Consider the following 25,860-nt stretch of genomic DNA (forward strand, 5'->3'; position numbering starts at 1 on the left):
TGATGATAATGGCTGATCACAGCAGGCTTCATCTTTGACATCACCTTGTTCTTTCTTAAAATGAGATACCCATTTGGAAACTCACTATTTCATGAGGCATTGTCACCATACATATTTTATAAAGCATCAATGATTTCCGCATTCATCCACCCAAATTTCTCTATAAATGTAATGTTTGTTCTTGTTATAATTTATCAGAATTCATATTTTCTGAAAGGGGCTCTTTTCAAGGGATGGCTTATTCTTCTTAGGGCTTCAAACTAGATCCTATTCAGACATGTAGTAACATGGTACTATGAGTTTCTTTAGGTGTAAAAAGTTATGAAACATGTCAATTTTTAAAATTATGTCTCATATAATAATTTTTTTTTATTTTTAAATAATTTTCTCCCATCAAAAACCTTTCATTTAAGGAATACAACCTTCATGCATTTCATAAGTACAACTTTAGGAATATAGTGATTCTTCCCACTATATCCACCCTCCCAGCCATACTCCCACCACTCCTCCTCCTCCTTCTTTCATTCCTAGTCCCATTCTCCACTAAGATCCATTTTCAATTAACTTTATTTTTTTCCCAAAGCAACCTTTTATTTAACTAGTGCAACTTTCACAAGTGCAACTTTAGGAATATAGTGATTCTCCCCAACATATTCGTCCCCCCACTCCTACTTCTACCCCACCTCCTCCCCCCTCTCCCATTCCTAGTCCCATTCTCCATTAAGACTCATTTTCAATTAACTTTATATATAGAAGACCAATTCTATACTGAGTAAAGGTTTTAATAATTTGCACACACACACAAAACTGTTTGAGAACAAGTTTTAGAGTTAATTCTCATAATACAACTTATTGAGGACAGAAGTCCTGCATAGGAAGTAAGTACACAATGACTCCTGTTGATAATTTAATAATTAACACTCTTATGTATGACATCAGTGATCACCTAAGGCTCTTGAAATGAGATGCCAAGGCTATAGAAAGCTTTTGAATCCACAAACTCCTTCAGTATTTAAACAAGGCCACAAGCAAAGTAGAAGTCCTCTCCTCCCTTCACAGAAAAGTACATTCTTCTTTGATGGTCATTTCTTTCCACTGGGTTTCTCTCAGAGATCCTTCATGTAGAATCTTTTTTTTTTTGCCACAATGTCTTGGTTTTCCATGCCTGAAATGCTCTTATGGACTTTTCAGCCAGACCAGAATGCCCGAAGGGCTGATTCTGAGGTCATAGTGCTATTTAAAGCAATTGTCATTCTATGAGTCTGCTGTGTGGACTGCTTCTCATGTTGGAACATTCTCTTTTTTTAATTTTATCTGTTATTATGACCAGACATTTGGTCTTATTTATATGATCCTTTTAGCATTCAATCTTACCTATATGATTTCTTTAACACTTAATACGATCACTTTAACACTTAAGATGGCATTTTACCACCCAGCTTAATGGGATTTGGGGTCCCATGGCAAGTTTTTAAACTGTACCCTTAAAAGTAAGTCCTTAGGAATGTATGCAGAATGATGCAGCTTTACAGTTACAAACTTGCTCCTCCCTCTTTTATTCCTACCCTAAATTTTTCCTGATATCTATTTTCTATTGACTTTACACATATTATTAACTCTATGCTAAGTAAAGAGTTCAACAAATAGCATGAAGAAGAGAGAGAGAGAAAAAAAAGTTGTTATTCGACAGTCAAGACAAGGGCTGTTCAAGTGATCACTTCTCAAAGTGTCAATTTCATGTCTACAAATTTCCTTTTAGGTGCTCTATTAGTTCTCACAGATCAGGGTGAACATATGGTATTTGTCCCTTTGGGACTGGCTTATTTCACTCAGTATGATGTTTTCCAGATTCATCTATTTTATTGCAAATGACTGGATTTCATTTTTCTTTACTTCTGTGTAATATTCCATAGAGTACATATCCCATAATTTCTTTATCCATTCTCCAGTTGATGGGCATTTGGGTTGATTCCATGTCCTAGCTATTGTGACTTGAGCTGCAATAAATATGCAGGTGCAGATAACTTTTATTTATAGATTTCATTTCCCTTGAGTAAATTCCCAGGAGTGGTATGGCTGGGTCATCTGGTAGGTCTATATTCAGATTTCTGAGGTATCTCCAAACTGTCTTCCATAGTGGTTTTATTAGTTTGCATTCCCACCAGCAGTGGATTAGGGTACCTTCTTCCCCACATCCTCGCCAGCATTTGTTTGTTGATTTATATATGAAAGCCATTCTAACTGGGGTGAGGTGAAACCTCATTGTGGTTTTGATTTGCATTTCCCTGTTGGTTAGTGATCCTGAGCATTTTATCATGTGTCTGTTGGCCATTTGCATATCTTCTTTTGAAAAATGTCTGTTTAAGTTCTTGACCCATATCTTAAGTGGGTTATTTATTTTGTTGTTGTGGAGTTTCTTGATCTCCTTATATATTTTGGTTATTAATCCTTTATCAGTTGCATAGTTTGCAAATAATTTCTCCCATTGTGCATTCTGTTGGTTGCCTCTTCACTTTCCTGAATGTTTCTTTGGCAGTACAGAAGCTTCTCAATTTGATGTAATTCCTTTTGTTAATTTTGGCTTTGATTACCAGTGCCTCTGTGGTCTTTTCAAAGAACTCTTTGCCTGGGCCAATATCTTGCAGCATTTTCCCCAATGTTCTCTAATAATTTGATCTTATCAGGTCATAGATTTAGGACTTTAATCTATTTTGAGTGAATTTTTGTGTAAGGTGTAAGGTAGGGGTTCTGATTCATATTTCGGCATGTGGAAATCCAGTTTTCCCAGCACATTTGTTTGAAGAGATTGTCCTTGCTCCAGGGATTGGTTTTAGTACCTTGGTCAAATAGAAGTTGGTTGTAGATGTTTTGATTGATTTCTGGTGTTTCTATTCTGTTCCATTGGTCTATCCACCTGTTTTTGTACCAGTACCAGGCTATTTTGATTATAACTGCCCTGTAGTATGTCCTGAAGTCTGGTATTGTGACGCCCCCCTCTTTGTTTTCGTGGTATAATATTGCTTTAGCTATTTGAGGTCTCCTGTGTTTCCATACGAATTTCAGCATCATTTTCTCTATATCTGAGAAAAATGTCCTTGGTATTTAGATTTATAGTGCATTGAATCTGTAAATTGCTTTCAAAGTATGAACATTTTGATGATATTGATTTTTCCAATCCGTGAGCATGGAATATTTTCCATTTTTTTTGTATCTCCCTCTATTTCTTTCTTTAATGTCTTATAATTCTTATTGTAGAGATTATTTACATCCTTTGTTAAATTTATTCCATGGTATTAACACATTTCCATGAACTTTAAAGCCCCCAGTATTATTATAGAGATATACACATATTTACAAAAGTGATGTATAGATATATTAATAGATACACTAAATAGAATACTTTTCAGCCACAAAAGAGAAGAAAATTCTGCTATTTGCAAATAAACCAGACACAATAACACTATATAACTTATAATCTCACTTATATATTTGGCCTTTTTCTGGATTCAATTTTGTTTGGTTGCTATAAATATTAGTTGATTTTAGAAGTTTTTGCTCATTTTTCACTCCTGGGGGCATATCATCCCTTGCAGTTCCCTCTCTACCATTTCACTTTCTTATGATTTTATAAATGTAACAGGTGGGTGGTGTAATATTGTCACGAGGGATGATACAGAAAATGACCAGAGGTGGTATGACTTACTTTTGCTTATAACACCATTTTGCCAGTTATGGAACATTCTTACCACAGGAAATAGGAAGTGAAGTTTTCCAGGTATGACTCTCATGAGAGTTCATGTTGTTGAGAGGAATATCATCTTTCCTTTTGTAATAAGTAATGAAGAGTAAACAGGAAAGTGTGATTTATTAGTGAACTTTCTGTAACTTAATGAGATACCATACACAGCTTGGCTTATACAGTGAAATGTTTTTAACTCACAGTTTTGGAAGCCAAAATTCCAAATCTGGGGAGAGGGAAGCAATACTGATTTGGCTTCTAGTGAGGGTGGTGTAAGATAATGGCAAAAGCACAGATCTAAGTGGGTTGTCACATATTTAACCAGAGCAGAAAAAGAGAAGAGAGACTGAGGCCTTATACACCCTTTGGAGGACATATCCTCAATGACCTAAGGCCTTCCCACCAAATTCTACCTCCTAATGTCTCCACAACTTTCTGATGGCATCATCCTGGGGACCAAGCCTTTAGATGAATTCAATATCCAAACAGAAGCATATGATTTGTTAGATATAGATATAAATATACATTATATATGCATAGAAAGAGACCCCAATTTCAAATATATATATATATATATATATATATATATATATATATATATATAATTTGGAAATCAAGTCACATTTGGCTGATAACCTGAGGATGTAGAAATATTGGTACATATTGAATATCTCTGGAACCAGGTGCTAAGATTTGGAAACGGGGAAAAGGAAGCAGAATTGACACAAATGCAAAGTAAAATTGTGGCATAAATAATCCCAGAACTTTTTGGTCAATTACACCAATTCTGTAGTAAATAAAAGCCTTATGACTTGTTCCTCAATGGACAAAATTGATTGGAAATCTTTACCTATGTCAATCTATCACTGGATTTAGTTTATTCCTGGAAGGATGTGACCTCTGACAGGTGATTTTGTGCAGTTGAGGTAGTACCTACAGGGGCTGACAGGCAAGAAGTCCTTTGCAGGATCTGAAAGGAACATTCTCACATCTGCCAAAAGTAGAATTTCTGGTCTATATCAGGTACATGTTACTATGGCTGGCACTTTTCCACTTGCAGACAGCATTCTGAAGAGAGGTATAATACAAACTTTAAATTGATGTCCAGATATCAATAGGGATATACATTATAAAGGAGAATGTCATTTTACAGCCATTCCTGATACTTCTTTAGAAAGTAGATTTTGATTCAACTTATGTTTCAAAAGAAAACTTAAAAAAAAAACTTGACAATGGAAGAAAGTTCTACAGAAAAGAAACTGTGGTAAGACAGGAGATACCAACATACTATTGAATAACAGATTTGCCTGCCTAAGGATAATCGGAGACAGAACAGATGCAATTTTCTCACTAAAAACTTACTTAAGTGCAGCATCTTATAGACTGAAGGGCATCTTACTTTCATTTTTTAATTCTTAGTCATTTTCAACAGTAAAACTGTGCATTGGTACATCTCTGTATTAGCTACAAAATGGTAGTAAGAATGCATCCTGATTAAATCTCTGAAAAAGTTATTTTAATTATAATGACCATGCCAAATAAGATTCTAAAAGAGTATCTCATTACATTTTCCAGAAATGTGACATGGCTGAGCAAGAAGTTAGCAGAATATCATATCATAAACATAGTGCCTCTTTTTTCTGACTTGTTATGGAAAAACATACAGAAAAAAGAAATATACTAGACATCTATCATTAGCTAATGATATGGTGTTAGATCACTAATGAACTCTAATTTAAAGATTGGTTATTTCTGTCTTCCAAGTTTTTAAATCTTCTATTTATTTTGCTTCTCAACATTTGTATATTCATTGTGATTAGGACAATATTGCTCCTAGAAAAACCTGAAGAATAAGTACATCTCTCCTTTCTGAAACAAAATGCATCTGGAAGCCTTTAGGAATAAAATAATTTGTGTCTGATATTTCTTTTGTAGCTGAAAATTGCAAAGACTTTCAGAACATTGGCTCATTTGTATGTAACAGTGAATTTGCCAGTGAAAATGTACAACTCTTAATAGCATTATTCTCTAAAGTTTTATGATCTCAAGTCAATACTATAAATGCTTAATACAGTTGAGAAGTGGGGGATAACTTACAACTTTGTTCAGAATCGAGGAGGTACAATTATGTATTAATCCAAATTTTTACAATTCCTCAAGCAAATAATCCCTAGTTGGGATACATTCTGTACATTCTCACACAAAAGAAGGACTACATATGAACATGGATAAGAAAAACCTAGGCAGTACAAATTATCATGGTCTCACAGGATCACTGGAAGCAGCAAAGACTTCTCCAGTCAATGAACCAGACAATTCTCTTATGTATGGGTATGATGTTATCAGTAACACTAGCAGCCACAAAAAATATCTAGGATAGGCAGAAGAAATGTTTCTGTTTCCCAAGGGTTATTCATTAGTACAAGAAGATATTATACACTCTCCTTTGGAACTACATAAAGTCCTTCTCCTTTAGAACAGTTTCACCGTTTTTATTTTAGAAATAGCTATTTTCAACAAAAAGATGAAAAAAATATCCATTTAGTCATCCAGCTTATCATTTAAAAAGGGCTTTTGGTACATCTATTATGACTGAAAAGACTTACATAAACAAATACTTCAATATGTGAAAAGCTGTGGGTAGTATGTAGAAGGAAAAAGTAAAAACATAGGAGGTCCTGTGGAGGAGTGGGTGGAAAGTTCGCCTCATAGGCTAGAGTCTCGATCAGGATTATAGTCAGGAACAGGATGATTAGGATTTGAGGCATCCTGAACTTCTTTCAGGGACTGTCGTGAAAGATTCAACCAGATGGCTTCAGAGCACATAATGGAAGTGAACTTGGGATTCTGAGGGGTCAGTAAGAGTAATGTACCAACTGAAGTTCTGAGCAGTCCCCTTCAGCTTTGGTGATGATTTCTGGGGAAAAGTAACCTAAACTTGAGCTCATGGAGCTCTGGGACTCCCTCTTCACTCTTCTTGAATAAGCTGTGGAGCTCCCCACCTAATAATAAAAAGAATGTGTGTATCTTCTCCACCTTAGAAAGAACCAAAAATTTATTAAATGAAAATTGAAGGAAATATAACTATAAACAAAGTGCTTCCCCCATCTCTGTCACACACACACACACACACACACAAGACATTGCAAAGTTTGTGATATATAACATATAATCTGTGAATTTTTTTCTTTCAGGCAAAATCTATGCAGATTCATGGAGCTGGAAATTGCTGATAGAATTTATTTCATGTCTTAAAAGATAACTCATTGGGTGACACATCAAGGAAAATACAGTAATCGTGTTTGCTTTACGTTCATTCTTGAGGTTTCACAATGTTTTACTGTCCACCTATGTAAAAGCAAGTAACCTGAGGCATTGGCAAGCTTTTATTGTGACATTCTTCAGTAACTTTTATATACTGTTTCCTTTCATAATTTGAGATGCAATAATAATTTTTGTTATAAATTTCTTCATAAATATCCCTATTGATGTATGATGCATTTATTTAAGCATCAGTGGACAAATAAAGTTATCCACGGGTGACTAACAACCTTGAATAAATACCTCTTCACTCAGTTGCTATCCATAGTACCTAAGAAATGCAATTACATGCTGGGACCTATTATCCCAATTAATGGACTGTTTTATATTCACTATGCATTATACTTGAAACACTTTAGAGGCCTGGCCTTCACTTAGCTACAGGCAAAGTAGAAATTTATAACAAATAACCAAGGAAAGCCTTTCATTTACTTACCAAGATATGTAGCGTGTAATTATACTTTAAGCATAACTAGGCAGGACTCAAAAATGCCCTTTGATTTAAACCACAATAAAAGTGTATTTTTTAAACAGTGACAAATATAAGTGTGTAATGAATAAGTCATTGTGGGTTACTATACCACTGGAGGTTTCATTATCAACTGTATCTGTCTTTCTGTTGTTGTTATGATGTGGTCAAAGGTTAAACTTGATTATTATTTATTGCATTCAGATAGATTCTTATTATTCCAGTCATATGAACTAAAAGAGCAGCAATACGCCGAGGTCTTTGACTAGCCAGATGGGTGAACAAATAAAATAGTCTGCTGAGAAGTACACAACCCCTTGTTGTGTTGCTACTTTGTAAAATGTCAGCCTGAGGCTATGTTTTATGGCAATGGAATTTGACCACTGAAGTTTAACTCTACTCCCTCTGGTGGTTTGCAAAGCTGTATTACCAAAGCTATAAAATAAAACACAGTTGTAATTCTTCTCCTTATTGTAAGAAGCATTGATCGCTTCTGATTGTATATTATAGCAAAGAGGCAGTCTATTACATAAATTTATTGCATTTTATTCCTGATAATTACTGGAAGTTATTGAACAAGGCAGGGAGTTATAGCCGGTAAGTCCCTACTCTAGCTGAGGAAGCAAATCTACAGATATTTAGTGGATCTAAGCAGCTGTAAACAACGCATCCTGTTTACAGTGCACTAGAAATTTATAATTTACTGAGCATTGAGGTTATTTTAAGAATCACACTCTCAATTCCACAGGTTTGGACTTGAACTATTAACTATGGCAAAATGCCATGCTAAATGTATCATTTTAATTTTAAAAAACAATTTGACAACATTTAAAATGTCAAAATTCAAGTCATTTGGATTTACTATTTCACTTTTTTAAGATAAATGGATTTTGTTCATTTATGCTTAAGTTTTTCATCTATACTGAACATTTTATTTTGGTCATATTTCTTTTTGTATTTGAAAATACAATTACTTATTAATCTGAACTTATTTTTTAATAGAAGAAACTCTCCAATAACCAATAGTATAGCCAAATTTAATATGTTTCACAAAAAGTGATATACATTAAAGCACAATACTTAATTTCTCCTACAAAATTCACAATAAAATGATACAAACACAATAAGTTAGAAGGTGATAACATTATATACATATATATATATGTAACTTTTCTATATTAAGTCTGAAGTAAGGTCATATTTGTACAACAGTTAACAAAACATAGATTAGAAATCAGCATAGTCACTACCTTGCTTATATATGATAAAACAGATTATTTTGAATGTTCACTATTTGACAATGGTGGATTAAATTTTAGTAGATCAAAACCCCACAGATAATAAATCTGGAAGAAAACATCTGAAGTTATTCAAGAGCATATAGAAGAAAGCAAATTAGGGATATTAACTTTGGAAGAATGAAAATGCACTGGTTGAGTCTTTTGCTTGAAGGCAGGTCCTAATCAATGCTACCAAATGTAGATAAAATTTGAAAGAAAAAACCCAAAAGATAATGATTTGAAGAAAAAGATAACAGACCTAAGGGCATAGATATCAACTGGAATGTGAGTGCAGCATTAGGTAAAAAAGGGAGCTGCAGAAGGGTGCATAAAATAGTGTAAAATAGGGTGCATAAAATAGTGTAAAATCCCCTGTGTCTAGTTGACTAGTTAACTACACACATGTGAGGCAGATTATAAGCATCCTAGCTTCAACTAAAAGAACTAGCAATTTCAACTTCTTGTCACCAAATGGGAGACAGGAATATGAATTCAGTCAAGTTTACTGCCTGCTATAGCAAAAATAACAAAAATAAATATATAGAATTCAGAATTTTTGAACTACATTCATGTATAATGGCCAGGATATAATCCAAAATTATCCAATGTATAAAAATTGGGAAAATGAAAACCATATTCAAGCAAGAAAACAACTGAGACTACATCAGATGTAAAAACTTGCAGATAAGTATTTTAATTATTACAACTATACCCTAAAATATCCTTTTAATAATAAATTGCATAATAGAAAATATCAGTAAAGAAATAGAAACTATGATAAAGAGTCAAATGAAAATCTGAGAAAAGAAAATGCATTTCAGGAAAAAATTACTGAATGGATATATTATCAGATGAGAGATGACAGAAGAGAAAGTATATGATCATGAAGTTACATCAATAGGAATTAACCAGGCCGGCGCCGTGGCTCAATAGGCTAATCCTCCACCTTGCGGCGCCGGCACACCGGGTTCTAGTCCCGGTCGGGGCACCGATCCTGTCCCGGTTGCCCCTCTTCCAGGCCAGCTCTCTGCTGTGGCCAGGGAGTGCAGTGGAGGATGGTCCAAGTGCTTGGGCCCTGCACCCCATGGGAGACCAGGAGAAGCACCTGGCTCCTGCCATCGGATCGGCGCGGTGCGCCGGCCGCAGCGCGCTACCGCGGCGGCCATTGGAGGGTGAACCAATGGCAAAAGGAAGACCTTTCTGTCTCTCTCTCTCACTGTCCACTCTGCCTGTCAAAAAAAAAAAAAAATAGGAATTAACCAATCTGAAAATTGACATTTACTGAAAAGCAGTTCAGTCCCAGTGATTCTGAGGCATATTTCTGAGTAGTTTAACATGCATGTTAAAGAAGTACCAATAGATAAAGAGAAAATAGGTTAGAGGAACAAAATATTTGAAGAGATAAATTACCAAAATTTTGTCAAATTTGATGAAAAACTTACATTTAGAGAATTGAGGGATTGAAAAAGCTTCAAGTAAATTAATATAGGGAAAATCATACTAGACATACTGTCATTTCTCTAAAAACTTCATATAAAGAAAAAGTCCTGAAAACGGCAACATAAAAATAATAAATTACATAGAGGGGAAAATCTGTACAACTTACTGTTGATTTCTCTTGAGAAACAATGAAGACAGACAATAGTATAGTGGCATTTTCATATAAACAAAAACAAAACAAATTTGTTTTAAAGAGTTCTCCAGGTTGAAGGAAAATGATCCAAAGTAGACATTCGAACCTCCTGAAAGGAATAAAGAGTATCAGAGAGTAAACACAAAAAATGGCTTTTCCTGTTAATTGCTTTAAAATACACATGACTGTTTAAATGAAAAGTGCAGAATTTTATTGCAAGTTTTATAACATACTTAAATGTAATAAGTATGACAACCATAGCATAAAAGCTACTAGAACCAAAAAATAAATTTAGCATGTTTGCAAGATACAAGGTGCGTTAGTCTGTTTTTCATTATTTTAACTAAAACACCCAAGACGATCTTCTTGGGAAATAAAAAGTTTACTTCAGCTTACAGTTTGGGGATTACATTTTAGGCTGCAGTATAGCCCTGTAGTCTTGTTTCTGGTGGAAGCTCATCAAGGCAGGTACAGAAGCATAAACACATGCTGAGCCAGAACATAGAGACAACTAGGCAGAATGTGAACTCAAACAGACCCTCTAATGCAACCCATCCTCAGAGGTCATGCCCCCCTCCACTCACACCAGACCCTCTTCGCAGAAGCTGTAACTATGTGAAGGATCCACTCTTCATCCACCAACTATTAACATTAAAATATCAGAGTTTAAACATTTACATGAGTTTTGAGGAGACAAGTCCTGCTGTCCCCATAACACAAGGCTAACAAGTGAAAACCAATGCCACTTTTATAGATGAGTAGCAAACATTTGGAAAATAAAATTATTTTTAAATGTAGTTTCATTCACAAAGCACTAGAAAATTGTTAAATGCTTGCAAATATTTTTTTAAAACTTTTATTTAATGAATATAAATTTCCAAAGTACAGTTTATGGATTACAATGGTTCCCCCCCCCAAACTTCCCTCCCACCCGCAACCCTCCCCTTTCCCGCTCCCTCTCCCCTTCCATTCACATCAAGATTCATTTTCAATTCTCTTTATATACAGAAGATCAATTTAGTATATATTAAGTAAAGATTTCAACATGCCCCCACATAGCAACACAAAGTGAAAAATACTCTTGGAGTACTAGTTATAGCATTAAATCACAGTGTACAGCACATTAAGGATGGAGATCCTACATGATATTTTTTTAAAAATTGATTAATTTTCTATGCAATTTCCAATTTAAAACCAAGTGTTTTTTTTTTCATTTTCAATTATCTTTATATTCAGGAGATCAATTCAGTATATACCAAGTAAAGATTTCATCAGTTTGCACCCACACAGAAACACAAAGTGTAAAATACTATTTCAGTACTAGTTATAGCATTACTTCACATTGGACAACACATTAAGGACAGATCCCACATGAGACGAAAGTACACAGTGACTCCTGTTGTTCACTTAACAATTTGACACTCTTGTTTATGGCGTCAGTAATCTCCCTAGGCTCTAGTCATGAGTTGCCAAGGCTATGGAAGCCTTTAGGGTTCGCTGACTTCGATCTTATTCTGACAGGGTCATAGTCAAAGTGGAAGTTCTCTCCTCCCTTCAGAGAAAGGTACCTCCTTTTTAACAGAAGACAGGCTGAACCTCTGCACTTTAAACTATAAACATTGCTTAGAGAAATTAAAATCTTTAAAAATGGGAAAGACAAGAGGAAAAGAAAGCAGGGATTAGCATAACTCATTAATAAATAAGCATCATGAAAGAATAGTGAATTTGGGGAGTTACTGAAAATCCAAAATTTTCAGCACCTAAAATTCAGTGATTCTGATAACTGACAACACTTTAAAAACATCCGTATTTTCATTTTGTTGCATGGCTCAATCTGTACATCAATACTTATATGTGGTCTGTCTCATACAGTGGTTAATTCCTCATTTGCACACGGTGTTATATCCTATTCATCGAAGAGCCACAGTGCTGGCCCCTGTATAATTCTTTATACTCTTCTATGTGATTGAAATTAGAATATGGTTGTACAGACAGTCCTTTGTTTATCTATTACTAATTAACAAAGTATCCTAAAATTCGGTCACAGCCACTTTAGTTTACCTATTATAAGAATCAAGGATACACAAAGAATTTTATATGACCATTGTTCTGCTTCTGCTTCACATGTTGTTGACTGATGTTACTCCGTCATATTCATTTAGCAGCTCAACTGATCGGAATGGTACAAGAGTGGTGGTTTCACTCGCATGCTGGTTTCCTGGCAGAGATAGCTAGAAGGCTACTCACACCCGAACCCCTCTCCCTTTTCATGTTGTTTCAAGCTCTTTTGAACCATATAGCTGGACTTCTTACATAGTTGCTCAGGATTCTCAGAGACAATGGTAGAAACTCTCTCAAGGGTTAGATCATCATATTGTGTTAATTAAAACAATAAGCCAGTCTAGAGTCAAGGAGAGGAATTTCAAGTAATTTGTAGCTGTATTTAATCTGTCAAATTTAGCATAAGCATTTGAACCACAGCCATATTTGTATATAAGTGTTTGAACTATTGAATGTATATTTATTGACTTCCCATGAAGTAAGGTCAAAATTTAGTGACATGTAGTGGAAACATGACCTTACACTCAAGGAGCTTATAGTTGAATTTGATGGGAGGGATAGATAAACAGAAACTTACAATAAAATATGGTAATTAATTTAATGGAGACATATATAAGAACAGCTGGGAACACAGAAAAGGAGGTATGAGGGAATCATGAAAATTTTTATGAAAGAGAGAATTTCATTGATTCTAAATGCAGTAGGGGAAATTTGCCATATAGTAAACAACAAGACAACAGTTCATAAAAAAGGAGAATATACACTACTTGGAAATTCTTGCCTGCTTCCTCAACCTACTGCCTTGATAACACGCTGCACTTCCTTCTTTGAACCCTACTATAACAACATATATTTTTTTCAGAGCACTTAAATCATCTGTTGTACCTCCTCCATTGGAGAAATGGCCTTCTGCTGGCAGAGAAAATGACTTACTTGTTTCAATATCATTGGCAAGTGAATAGATGAGCAACATTAATAATTTTATGTAAAAATAAAATAGAATAATCTACAAGTTCTTATCAGCTAGTTTTTGGGTTCAACTTATTGGAATGTTTTAACCTGAAGCTTCATAAATTGTTCAAGTGATTTTAGGTGTAGGCAAAGAGACTTTCCTGAGATTCACCACAAAGTGGGATAAGAGAGAGGCATGTGGGAAAAAGGCTTCATTTAGAGTTCTGTCATTGTGCTGAAACTACTTCTTCCTCAAAAATCATGAAAGTTAAAAAGTTGGAAAACCTTTCCATGAATGAATGAATATATTTTAAAAATTGAAATTGAATTAATTAAAAATTAATTAATTAAATTAAAAATTAAAAAAATCTTGAAAATTTAAAAAATAAGATTAAATTAAAATTAAATTAAATTGAGCCGATTGTAAAGTAACTAAACAGGAACATTAATTCCAACATGATAACACTAATTCTGCTGTGGTGAGAAGGGACACTAAGAACTAAGCAAGGTACTACGCTTTATTTTTTTAAAAAAAAAAAAGTATCAAGGCAAATAAAAAGCTAGCAAATGTTCTATCAATTAAAGTGAAAAAAGCTTATGATGCCCTCAAGTTCTCTTTCTTGAAGAACAGACAGAGTCACAGACTGCATAAAATCCTCAAAGTTCCCTAGTGACATAGCCAACAACAGGGGCTCCCTCTTTCTCAACAGAACCTTGATCAGATGCTTTCATGTTCAATTTACACATGGGTAACAACAGCCTCATTCATTTCCCAGGCTAGTAGGCAATATCAAAACCCCTCTCTCAATCAAATAACTCCTCTTTTTTTTTTTTTTTTTTTAACAAAGAGGCATCTACTGACTCAACTATGCCTGATGCTAAAGCCCTAGTTTCATATTATTATTGAAAACATTCCTTAGTTCAGGGAGTCTTAAGATCACTCTGACAACTTTGATTTGAGGAAAGCCCAGACAGACAAAGCAAGTGTTCAATTTTCACATAGGTGCAAAAACCACAAACGCAATTTGTTACTGGCAGTCGTTAATAGCTGTGATAAACAAGAATATCTGTAATGGGCAATTAAGCATTGTGGTAGACAAATGGAAAATAAATAAGAACATAATCAACCAAATCATTAACAATTATTCTGTTTTTAATGCGAGCCCCCAAGTACTTCTTCAGCTATGTATCTTCTATTTCCATCTTTTTCCTGTGTATATAATTTACATGTACATTTCCCTACATTATGAATATTTTTTCATATTGACACAATTATATTTTCATTTTAATGAATGTTTATCTATATAGCACACATGCTTAGGACTACAACTAAATAAAAAAGAAATGAATTGTGATGTGTTTTTGAAACTTTTTTTGCTTATAATGGAAGTTATTAAAATAGTTTTATTATTATGCTGGCAAATTTCCCTAGAGGTTGTTGGCTAAACAAATATGTATGTGACTTTTACTTTACATTTATTGACACATCATATTACTTTGGAGAAGATAAAGGATTTATCTTTAGTACAAAACCATTATTGCCATAATATTTCACAAGTGACTTGCCAATTTCCTCCATTATCATAAAATTCAAATTATCACTGATGATCATCCAAGTCAGAAGTAAAGGCCGAATAAAAGGCACCATATTAAAGGCAAATTTAAAGCCATTCATCATTGTCCCAGTTTGATTTTTTAATATAAACAACTTTAGATAAAATATTTAGAATTATGGTCTTTTAATCTTTTCTAAAAATATAGAATGGGCCTAAATATTAAATGACCTCATATTCATAAAAATCTTTCCTCTTAATATATTTATATTTTTTTTCTGTTCAATGAATATTTTGTTATTTATCAGATACAGGAAATTACTGTTACATAATAAGAACTAACATTACTGATTTCTTACAGTGTTCCAGGCATTATTTTAAGTGTTTTTATAATAATACTTATGATGACATTAATAATGAAAGAAAAGACCTATTTGAGTGCTCAAGTATTATTCACTTTACCTGTATTAAAATTATAACAACCTTATGAGATATCCCTAATCAACCCTAAGCATCACAATGTTACACATGAGAAAATTGAGGCACATCAAGATTAAATAATATGATACCTAAAGTATGAGCTAATTGCTTCTCAGCCTTTTGGCTAAGATCAAGTCTAAAGTATGAGCTAAAGCAAGAAAAAAAAAGGTTAAATCTGATTCAATTAGAAACTAAATCTTTTGTTCCTTAAAGAACGGCATAAGAAAAATGAAAAACCAGCCAAAGAAATCATAGAAACTATTTGTGAATCATGTATCTTATAAGGAACTTGTATGCCAAATATATGATGAATGCTTACAATTCAATAATCAGAAGATGACCAAATTAAAAATGGGGCAGGGACTTGAACATAAATTTCTTCTAAGATTCTGTAGAAATGGTCAGTAAGTACAAGAAGAAATGTTCAACATCATTAGATCATTGAAACACAAATGAAAACCACAAATACCACTTCACACACATTAGGATACCTAGAATCAAAAAGTCAAACAACAAGTATTAGACAAGAGTATAGGTATATATTTTTTAAACTTTTATTTAGTAAATATAATTTTCCAAAGTACAGTTTATGGATTACAATGGCTTTTTCCCCCCATAACTTCCCTCCCACCCGCACCCCTCCCATCTCCTGCTCCCTCTCCCATTCCATTCACATCAAGATTCATTTTCAATTCTCTTTATATACAGAAGATCAATTTAGTATATATTAAGTAAAGATTTCATCAGTTTGCACCCACATAGAACATAAAGTGTAAAATACTGTTTGAGTACTGGTTATAGCATTAATTCACATTGGACAACATATTAAGGACAGAGATCTCACATAAGGAGTAAGTACACAGTGACTCCTGTTGTTGACTTAACAATTTGACACTCTTGATTATGGCCCCAGAAATCTCCCTAGGCTCTAGTCATGAGTTCCCAAGGCTTTGGAAGCCTCTTGAGTTCGCTGACTTTGATCTTATTTAGACAAGGTCATAGTCAAAGTGGAAGTTCTCTCCTCCCTTCAGAGAAAGGTACCTCCTTCTTTGATGGCCCGTTCTTTCTACTGGGATCTCACTCGCAGAGACCTTTCATTTATTTAAACATTTAGCCCTGGTAGGAATGTAAAATGATGCAGCTGCTTTGGAATACAGTCTGGCAGTCCCTCAAGTGATTAAACAGTGTTACCATATAAGCCAGCAATTCAAGTCATACACATGGTCATATATCCGTGATAAGTGAAAGCATATGTCCACACAAAAAATTAAACACAAATGTTTTATGGCAGCATTATTCATAATGGTCAAGATATGGACACAACCCAAACGCATATTTACTAATAAATGGATAAACAAAATGTGATATATTCATAAAATGGAATATTATTCAGCTCTACAAACAAATCATGAGTCTTGTGAACATGAGAAATGAAAGAAAAGAGTCACAAAATCATATATTGCATGAGTCCCTTTGTATGAAATGTCTGAACAGAGAAATCTACAGAGACAGAAAGTAAAATAATGGTTTCTTGGGACTAGGAAGGAAGATGAGTGATGGTGGGATAGTAGCTAAAAGGAATGGGAGTTTATTTTTACCTTAATGAAAATATCCTTTGATGATGCTTTCCTATATCTTGAATGCTAAAAACAATTAAATTATACATTTAAAATAAATTGTATGGCATGGATTACAGTCCAGTTAGGCTTTTTGTTTATAAAATGAAAAATAATTAAATTTTCACAGATAAATAACAACACTGGGGTCCAAATTGAACTATTTGTGATCCCTGACTTTGAATGCATATCCTCAGCCTCTCATAGGAGTCGTTTTGTTTAACCATCATAACAATCCAGAGCTGTGAGTAATGCTGTTTAGTGGAATGCTCTGGATAAATGATAAATAAATATGGAGACATGGCCGGTGCCTTCAGAGAATTATGAGATAACATAAACTGTAAAAGTAGGTCTAAAAAAGACAAAATATTGAATATTATAATGCATATGAAAATTGACATATAGGACAGAGCAGAGAGAAAGAAGCATCTTTTATATAAAATTGTTTAGCATTCTAAAAACGTAGTCCTTAAGCACTATAACTATGAACTGACCAATAAGGACTTAGAAGTAGCATTTTTAGAAACTATTGAAAAAGCCTTCACTGCTGTCCTCCCATCTCACCACTCCATCACATTGCAATTCGAACTTCCTATCAATGATATTTAAAATCTATTACCATTTGGCCTTAAAAGGATCACCTGGCTGCTCTACAACCTCATCCTAACACACCCTATGCTCTAGTCACAGCAAGCCTTGTCTTTTCTGGCCTCTATATCTTCTCTCAGGTCTAGTAATTTATGTCTGCCTCTCCCTTTTCTTCATATGAAAAAGAAAATCTTGACTATACTTAAATTGCATAGCCATCACAAGGCTGTTTCCATTTGTTTTTGTATTATGGATCCCTTCCACTGCACTCCATATCAGCTTTTTGTTGCCACTATTTTGAAAAGTTATTTTGACTTACTTTATTCCATCTTGCATTATGCTTACTGTTATATGTGTGTATCTACTCCCCAACCTCCACTAATTTATAGAATCTCTGAAGGAAGAGACCATGGCATATATTCATCATTCTCTAGTACTTGAAACATCATAAATGTTTGTGGCACAAGGTTCAGTCAGCACTTGCTAGCGAATATACAATTGTGCCCCCCTGTTCATATTTGGATGTTACTGTCTTGAGCCTGTTAAATAGTCCATTGTAAATTAGCACCTTGAACAATTTCCTTATACATGACCTATAATGTCTCTAGACTCTGAGTGGCTTGAGGGCTCTGACTTTATGTTTTGCCTCTGTGTGTCTAACACAGTGTCTGGTACACATTACCGGTGGTAAAATGTTATTGAAATTATGAGCGAACATTCAGAGGAGAGTATTTCTCCTAGTGACATAAAGCATGCACACGTTGTTATTACAGATATGAAAGCTAAGCAACACATGGATATAGAACATAGTCTTGTAGCTTAAAAGTTGCATATCTAATGATCAGTATTGAGTGGTACAAATAGTGGTTTACCATTTTCGTTTCCTTTACATTGTGTCAATTTTTAATTTTAAACAGTTGTTACCATAGTTGTTTCTTAATTCAAGAGTCTGGTTATAAAAGGAAATTAATGAAAAACACTTTTAAATGTGTGTCATGGCAAAAAATAAAGTGTCACCATGAATGTTATAATTAAGGCTAAAAAGGCAACTAGAATACAAGAACACAATTTTAAGCTTTTATTTCCCACAGAAAGATTTATGAAGGTGAAAGTTTTTATGATTCTTCTTAGCCTAACTGCCCATTTTATTTTAGAAAGTTTTGGGAAAATGCGTCACTTTTTTATACTTAATTTAGCCTGAAATGCATATTCTAGTCACTCAGAAATTATTTTTATACTTTTCTCACTGCCTAATGATTCAAAACAATTTAGTTTTAAAATGTCAAGCTTGTCATGTGTGCAGTATCAAATGGTGAAGTGTGACATTGCCATAATCAAGTGAGTTTGATTTTCAAAATTCAAAAATATATTTATGAGAATTTAAAATAGCATATTTAAAATAGGATACACTACAAAGACTTCTGTTTTTTTTTTCTTTTTGCATAACAGAAGATACTCTGCAGCTGTAGATATTAAAGTTTCAGGTAGAGAGAGAGAAAGTAAAGATTAGGACGCTCATTTTTCTTTAAGAAAACATGTTCCTCTTCAAGCTTTTCTTTTTGGTATTTCAGGAACATCAACATAACCCAAACAATATTCTCCTGTTTGATGAGTCAGAAAAAATAATACTTTAGCTCAGTAATTAATTCATGGAAACTTCTTGTTTTTTGAATTATAAAAAGCATGACATGATATCTCTTAGCAAATTTATAAGTGTACATTAGAGTGTGATTAAGTATATTCACATTATTGTAAAGCGGATTTCTGGAACATTTTTATCTTGCATGACTGAAACTTTATATTCATTGAACAACAGCTTCTCTGTGCTCCCTTCCCCACTCCCTGGCAACCACCATTCTTTCATTTTTTCCATGATTGTGGCTATTCTACATATCTCATATAAGTGAAATCATGCAATAGTTCCCTTCTCTTACTGGTTTGTTTCATTTAGGAAAATGCCAAAGTCCATCTGTGCTGTAGTATATGAGATAACTAACTTCTTTTCTATGGCTGAATACCATCCCATTGCATCGAATAACAATTTGATTTACCTACTCATCCATCCATAAGCATCTGGGTGGCTTCCCTTCTCTTAACTATTGTGAATAATGCTGCAAGGAACATAAGCATGCAAATATCTCCTCAAGACCCTAATTTCAATTCTTTTGGATAAATACCAGAATTATTTGGTATCCTAACCATGAAACCATTATGAAAACTCTCTGTCATGAGGCTTTTTTCTTGTGTTACAGTTTCAGATCTTACTTTTAAGATTCTAATCCGTGTTGAGTAGAGTTTTTGTAGGACAAAAGGGTCAAATTTAATTGTTTTGCATGTAGGTATGTAGTTTCCACAACAGCATTTATTCTTTGATGTTGGATACACATACAGTTATAATTGTTATAGCTTTCAAATGGGTTGAACTGTCTCAATCCTTTTCCTGCTGTTTTAACAGAATACTACAGATTGCATAATTTGTAATGAGCAGAAATGTTTGGGTTCATGACTGGAGTCTTAAAAGTCAAAGATCAAAGGACTGCTTTCTCATGACAGAAAGTGGAAGGGCAAAGAGAAGGAAAGAGAGAGAGGGGAGACTGAACTCTTCCTTTTATAAGGAACCCAGTCCAACAATAACAAATCTACTGGATTAAGTGCACTAATGCCTTCATCAGAACACAGCTCTAATAGCCTAATCACTTCTCAACAGTCCAACTTCACAATACTATTACACTGTGGACCAGCTTTTTTAAAAGATCTATTTATTTATTTGAAAAGCAGAGTTACAGAGAAAGACAGGAAAGACAGAGAGAGAGTTCTTCCATCTGCTGGTTCACCCCCCAAATGGATGCAACAGCCAGAGCTGGGCCAGGTCAAAGCCAAGAACCAGGAGCTTCTTCTGGATCTCCCCTGTGGGTGCAAGGGCCCAAGCACTTGGGCCATCTTCCACTGCTTTTCCCAGGGGCATTAGCATAGAGCTGAATCATAAGTAGAGCAGCTGGGACTTGAACCAGTGCCCATATGGGATGCCAGCACTGCAGATGGCAGCTTAATCTGCTGTGCCACAGTGCTGGCCCCTAAGATCAGGTTTCTAACACTTGAACTTTGGTAGGGTTACATTCAAATTATAGCATGACCAAGCTATCACTATATAATATCCTTCTTTGTCCCTTTTTAAGTTTTCTTTTTATATTTGAAAAGCAGAGTGACAGAGAAAGACAGGGAGAGATATAGAGACAGATCTTCCATCCAATGGTTCACTCCCTCAAATGGCTCTAATGGCTAGGGCTAGGCCAGGCCAAAGCCAGGGAGACAGAACTCCATCCTTTCCCCGATGTGAGCAGCAGGGGCCAAAGGACTTGGTCCATCTTCTGCTGCTTTCCTGAGTACATTAGAAGGGAGCTGGATAGGAAGGGGCACAACTGGAACTTGGATTGGCATTCCTGTATGAGATGCTGGCATCACTGGCAGTGGCTTAACCCACTGCACCATAACGTCATTCCCCTTTGTCTCTCGTGATAGATTTTGACTTAGTTGTTTTTTTAATCTAGTCTTAATGCAAGTCTTCTAATATTTTACTTATTTATTTTGTGAGGTAGACTTACAGACAGAGAGAGGGAAAGACAGAAAGGTCTTCCATCTGCTGGTTCACTCCCTAAATGGCTGCGGCAGCCAGAGCTGGGCCAATCTGAAGCCATGAGCTTCCTCCAGGTTTCCCACACAGCTGCAGGGGCCCAAGCACTTGGGCCACAGCAGAGAGCTGGATCAGAGAGGAGCAGCCAGGACTCTAACTGGCACCTACGTTGGATGCTGGCGACACAAATGAAGGCTTTTTAGCCCACTACACCATAGCTGCAGCCCCAACTTAGTGAATTTTATCTCATATAGCATTCCTCCTCCTCCTCCTCCTCCTTCTTTCTTTCTCTCTCTCTCTCTCTCTGGCTTGCTTTCTCCTGACAACTCATTGGAAAATGCAAGAAGCATAAATGATTTTAAAAAAAGTTGTTCATCAAAAAGGAAGCAGAACTTAAAGATATGGAAAACTCTCAGCCCAGCCATGTTGTAAAGAGTAAGAACGCATGTCTGAACAAAACAGCAAAAATATTGCCACAAGGCCATCTGATGCAAATATTATTATGGATCTAGATTGATGATATCAACAGATTTTGGGAGCTATTGAGCAAGACTTTGGGAATATTAGAGGGGCATCCAAACAGAAGCCAGGGTATATTGTCCAAGATGATGAAAGAATGCCCCAGAAAGCATTTCAAGGATCATCAGAGCTATACTCCATTCACATACTCAGAGGCAGAAAAATTTTAGAAGAAGGATTACTATAGCTCTCATCAATATCTCATAAGCAGGCTCTGTTCCCCAACACTCTACATCACGCTCTCTAGCTTTCCCTGGTATAGTTCCAGAGTACAGGGCACCCAACAAAGCTTTGAGAGTGTGGCTGCCTCTACCTAGATTTTAGAAAATGTCTCAGAGAGCTGTGCAGCCCAGGTAATAAACCTCTACAGAGGAAGGGTCACTATAGAAAGCCCCTATTAGGGCAATGCCCAGCAGAACTGAGGGTGCAAGGATGCTTTCAAAGCCCCAGACCAATGGATACACTGGTATTCATTTCTGGGGGACCTATAAACAAAGAACTCTAATCTGTGAGAGTTGCAGCACAGATTGCACCCAAGAAAGCCAAGAAGCAGGACAACTCAGACCCTTGGGGACTCAATTCCTGCATGACAAAACTGCAGTTTGCTAATGCCATGTGCCCAAAAGGCAAGATGTCTTCCCAGGTGGGCATGGAAGTCAGAGCATCTAACCAAAAGAGATTCTTCTTGAGATTTATTGTTTGGAGCTTGCTCAAGACCTGTCATTTTCTTTTGTGTTTCTATGTTTTAGAATGTTTTATGCCTGTTGCATCATTATATTTTGGAAAACATAACGTGTTTGACTTCACAGATTAATAGCTGGAGAACAATTTGCCTCAGAGTGAATCATATCTTGAGTCTGATTTAATTGCTGTTTATATGAGACTTGGGAGTTTTGAGTTAATGCTAGAATGAGTTAAATTTTGGGAGGTTATTTGGAGCAGAATAAATGTATGTTTCATGTGAAGTGGACATTAATTTTGGTAGTCCAGGGGTACAACTTTATGGTCTGGATGTTTGTGATCCTTCCAAATTCATATGTTGAAGTGAGATCCAAATACCCAATGTGAGGTTATTTGAAGGTGGAATTTTTGACATGCCTTCATGAATGGCATTACTGCCATTACCAAGGAGGTCTGAGAGGGGTCTCTTGCTGCTTCCAATGTGTAAAGACACAGCATGAAGTCACCTAGTGAGGAAGGAAGCTCAAACCAGACACCAAGTCTGTTAGCACCTTGATCTTGAACTTACCAGTCTTCAGAACTATGAGAAATACTTCTCTGTTGTTTATAGGTCACCCATGTTTCTTATAGCAGTCCAAACAAACTAAGAAAATTCTTCACTGGTGTCTGGATTCCTCACAAAGGGGAATGGCCCATGTGTTGTTAAATCAGTATTTCCGTGGGAGAAATAAGAACCTGGGGCTTCCTATTTGGGCTTCCTATTCTACCATCTTGTTGACAAAACTCCTTTACAAGCTTCATCTTGACTTGTAAACTCAGGACAGAATAATTCAGAAAATATTATATAAAATTTTTGAAATTATAGCACATGTCAAAAGTAGTATGTTAAATGAGATTATTTTCCCAGGATGCAAATATAGGCTCCATTTTACCAGTTCTTAAACACTTACATTTTACTTACCTATTTTACCCTTTCATACTTTACTAGAGAACGACTTATTTAGGTATCCTTTTATCTTAGTATAGTATAATTTATTCATTCATTCACTTGTATGTGTATTAATTCACTTATTAGCATTCTTCATGATAGTTATAGACTTAGGAGAAACACAGAGTCTAGCAAAGCACAGTTCAGGGATAAATCAACTTCCACCTGTTTTTACTAAAAGTGTAATTAGATTAACTACATAGATTTATTTGTATCTTGTCTAGGTCTATGGTACAATGGCAAAGCTGAGTAGTTGCTACTGAGCCAAAATCCACAGAAACCCAAAAATAATGATTTCTGATTCAATCCCATCAAGGTAGCATGTACCAATGCCATCTCACGATTCCAAGTGATCAATTTCAGTTCACAATTGATGATAATGAAAGGATTAAGAGTCAAAGGGATCACATACACAAGACTAATATCTGCTAATACTAACTGAAAGAATTAAAAAGGAGTGAATGATCCAACATGAGAAGAAGGATACACAGCAGACTCATAGAATGGCAGATGTCCTAAACAGCACTCTGGCCTTAGAATCAGCCCTTAAGGCATTCAGATCTGGCTGAATAGCCCATGAGAGTATTTTAGCCATGGAAAGTCAAGACACTCTGATAAAAAAAAATGACCTAAATGAAAGATCTCTGTGAGTGAGATCCCAGTGGAAAGAATGGGCCATCAAAGAAGGAGGTACCTTTCTCTGAAGGGAGGAGAGAACTTCCACTTTGACTATGACCTTGTCTAAATAAGTTCTGAGTTGGCAAACTCTTCAAAAGGCTTCCATAGCCTTGGCAACCCATGACAAGAGGCTAGGGTGATTACTGACGCCATAAACAAGAGTGTCAATTTGTTAAGTCAACAACAGGAGTCACTGTGCACTTACTCCTCTATCCTTAATGTATTGAACTATGCGAATTAACGGTATAACTAGTACTCAAACAGTACTTTATGCTTTGTGTTTCTGTGTGGGTGCAAACTGTTGAAATCTTTACTTAGTATATACTAAATTGATCTTCTGTATATAAAGATAATTGAAAATGAATCTTGATGTGAATGGAATGGGAGAAGGAGCAGGAGATGGGAGGGTTGTGGGTGGGAGGGAAGTTATGGGCGGAAAAACCACTGTAATCCAAAAGTTGTGCTTTGGAAATTTATATTTATTAAATAAAAATTAAAAAAATAATGACTTTCTGATATCTTACAGAAAAAGTTTGTCAATCTCTGCTCCATATTATAGTTATTATTCATTCTTGACTTGAGTTGACATCCTTCGTTATAATCAATAGCAATATTTTTAAAAAGTCTGTGTTCAATTCTATTTTTCCAAATTGAATCATATTATAGGAACTCAATGTCTCAGGTTTATCATTCGCCAAAGAATCCTTATTTTTAAAATGATTTATTTATTTATTTGAAAGACAGAGTTACACAGAGGCAAAGGCAGAATGAGGGAGAGAAATGTCCTCCATTCACTAGTTCACTCCCCAGGTGGCTGCAGTGGGCAGAGCTGTGCCCATCTGAAGCCAGGAGCCAGGAGCTTCCTCCAGGTCACCCACAGAGGTGCAGGGGCCCATGGACTTGAGCCATTCCCTACTGCCTTCCCAGGCCACAGCAGAGAGCTGGATTGGAAGTGAAGCAGCCGGGACTCAAATCAGCGCCCATATGGGTCGCCAGCGTCGCAGACCAGGGCTTTAACCAGCTGCACCAAAGCACCGACCCAAAGAATCCTTTTGTAATATAAATGGAATATGGCACATGTTCTATTGGTCTTAAACCCAAAAGAACTTCCTTTGAGCAGTGCCCAGATAGGGTGGATTGATTTGTCAATGGAATGGCTTCAAAGAGCATTTTGCTCTTAAAAGCTGTTTAAAAATTCTATCTTTTGGGGCCAGCATTGAGGCTTAACTGGTTAAGACACCTCCTATGATGCTGGCATCCCATATGGGCACCAGTTCTAGTCCCTGCTCCTTAATTTCTGATCCAGCTCCCTGCTAATGGCCTAGGAAAGCAGCAAAAGATGTGTCAAATGCCTGGGCCCCTGTACCCATGTGAGAGACCCAGATGAAGCTCCTAGCTTCTGGATTCAGTCTGGCCCAGCCTGGCCCAGCCTGGCCATCGTAGCCATTTGGGGGATTGACAATCTCTCTCTTTCTCTCTCTCTGACTTTCAAATAAAATAAATCTTTAAAAAAATTCTTTGTTTTGAAAATAAGACATACATAGAAGCACTGTATATCAGAAGCTTAGACTGTTAATGATGATTATTCAGTTTTAGACAGTGGAGTACTTAGTGTTCATTTAAACCCTAATTATTATTATTTCTTAATTTCTTATTTGATTTCTTTTAAACT

The sequence above is a fragment of the Lepus europaeus genome, chromosome X (assembly GCF_033115175.1).
Source record: "Lepus europaeus isolate LE1 chromosome X, mLepTim1.pri, whole genome shotgun sequence".
Lineage (NCBI taxonomy): Eukaryota > Metazoa > Chordata > Mammalia > Lagomorpha > Leporidae > Lepus > Lepus europaeus.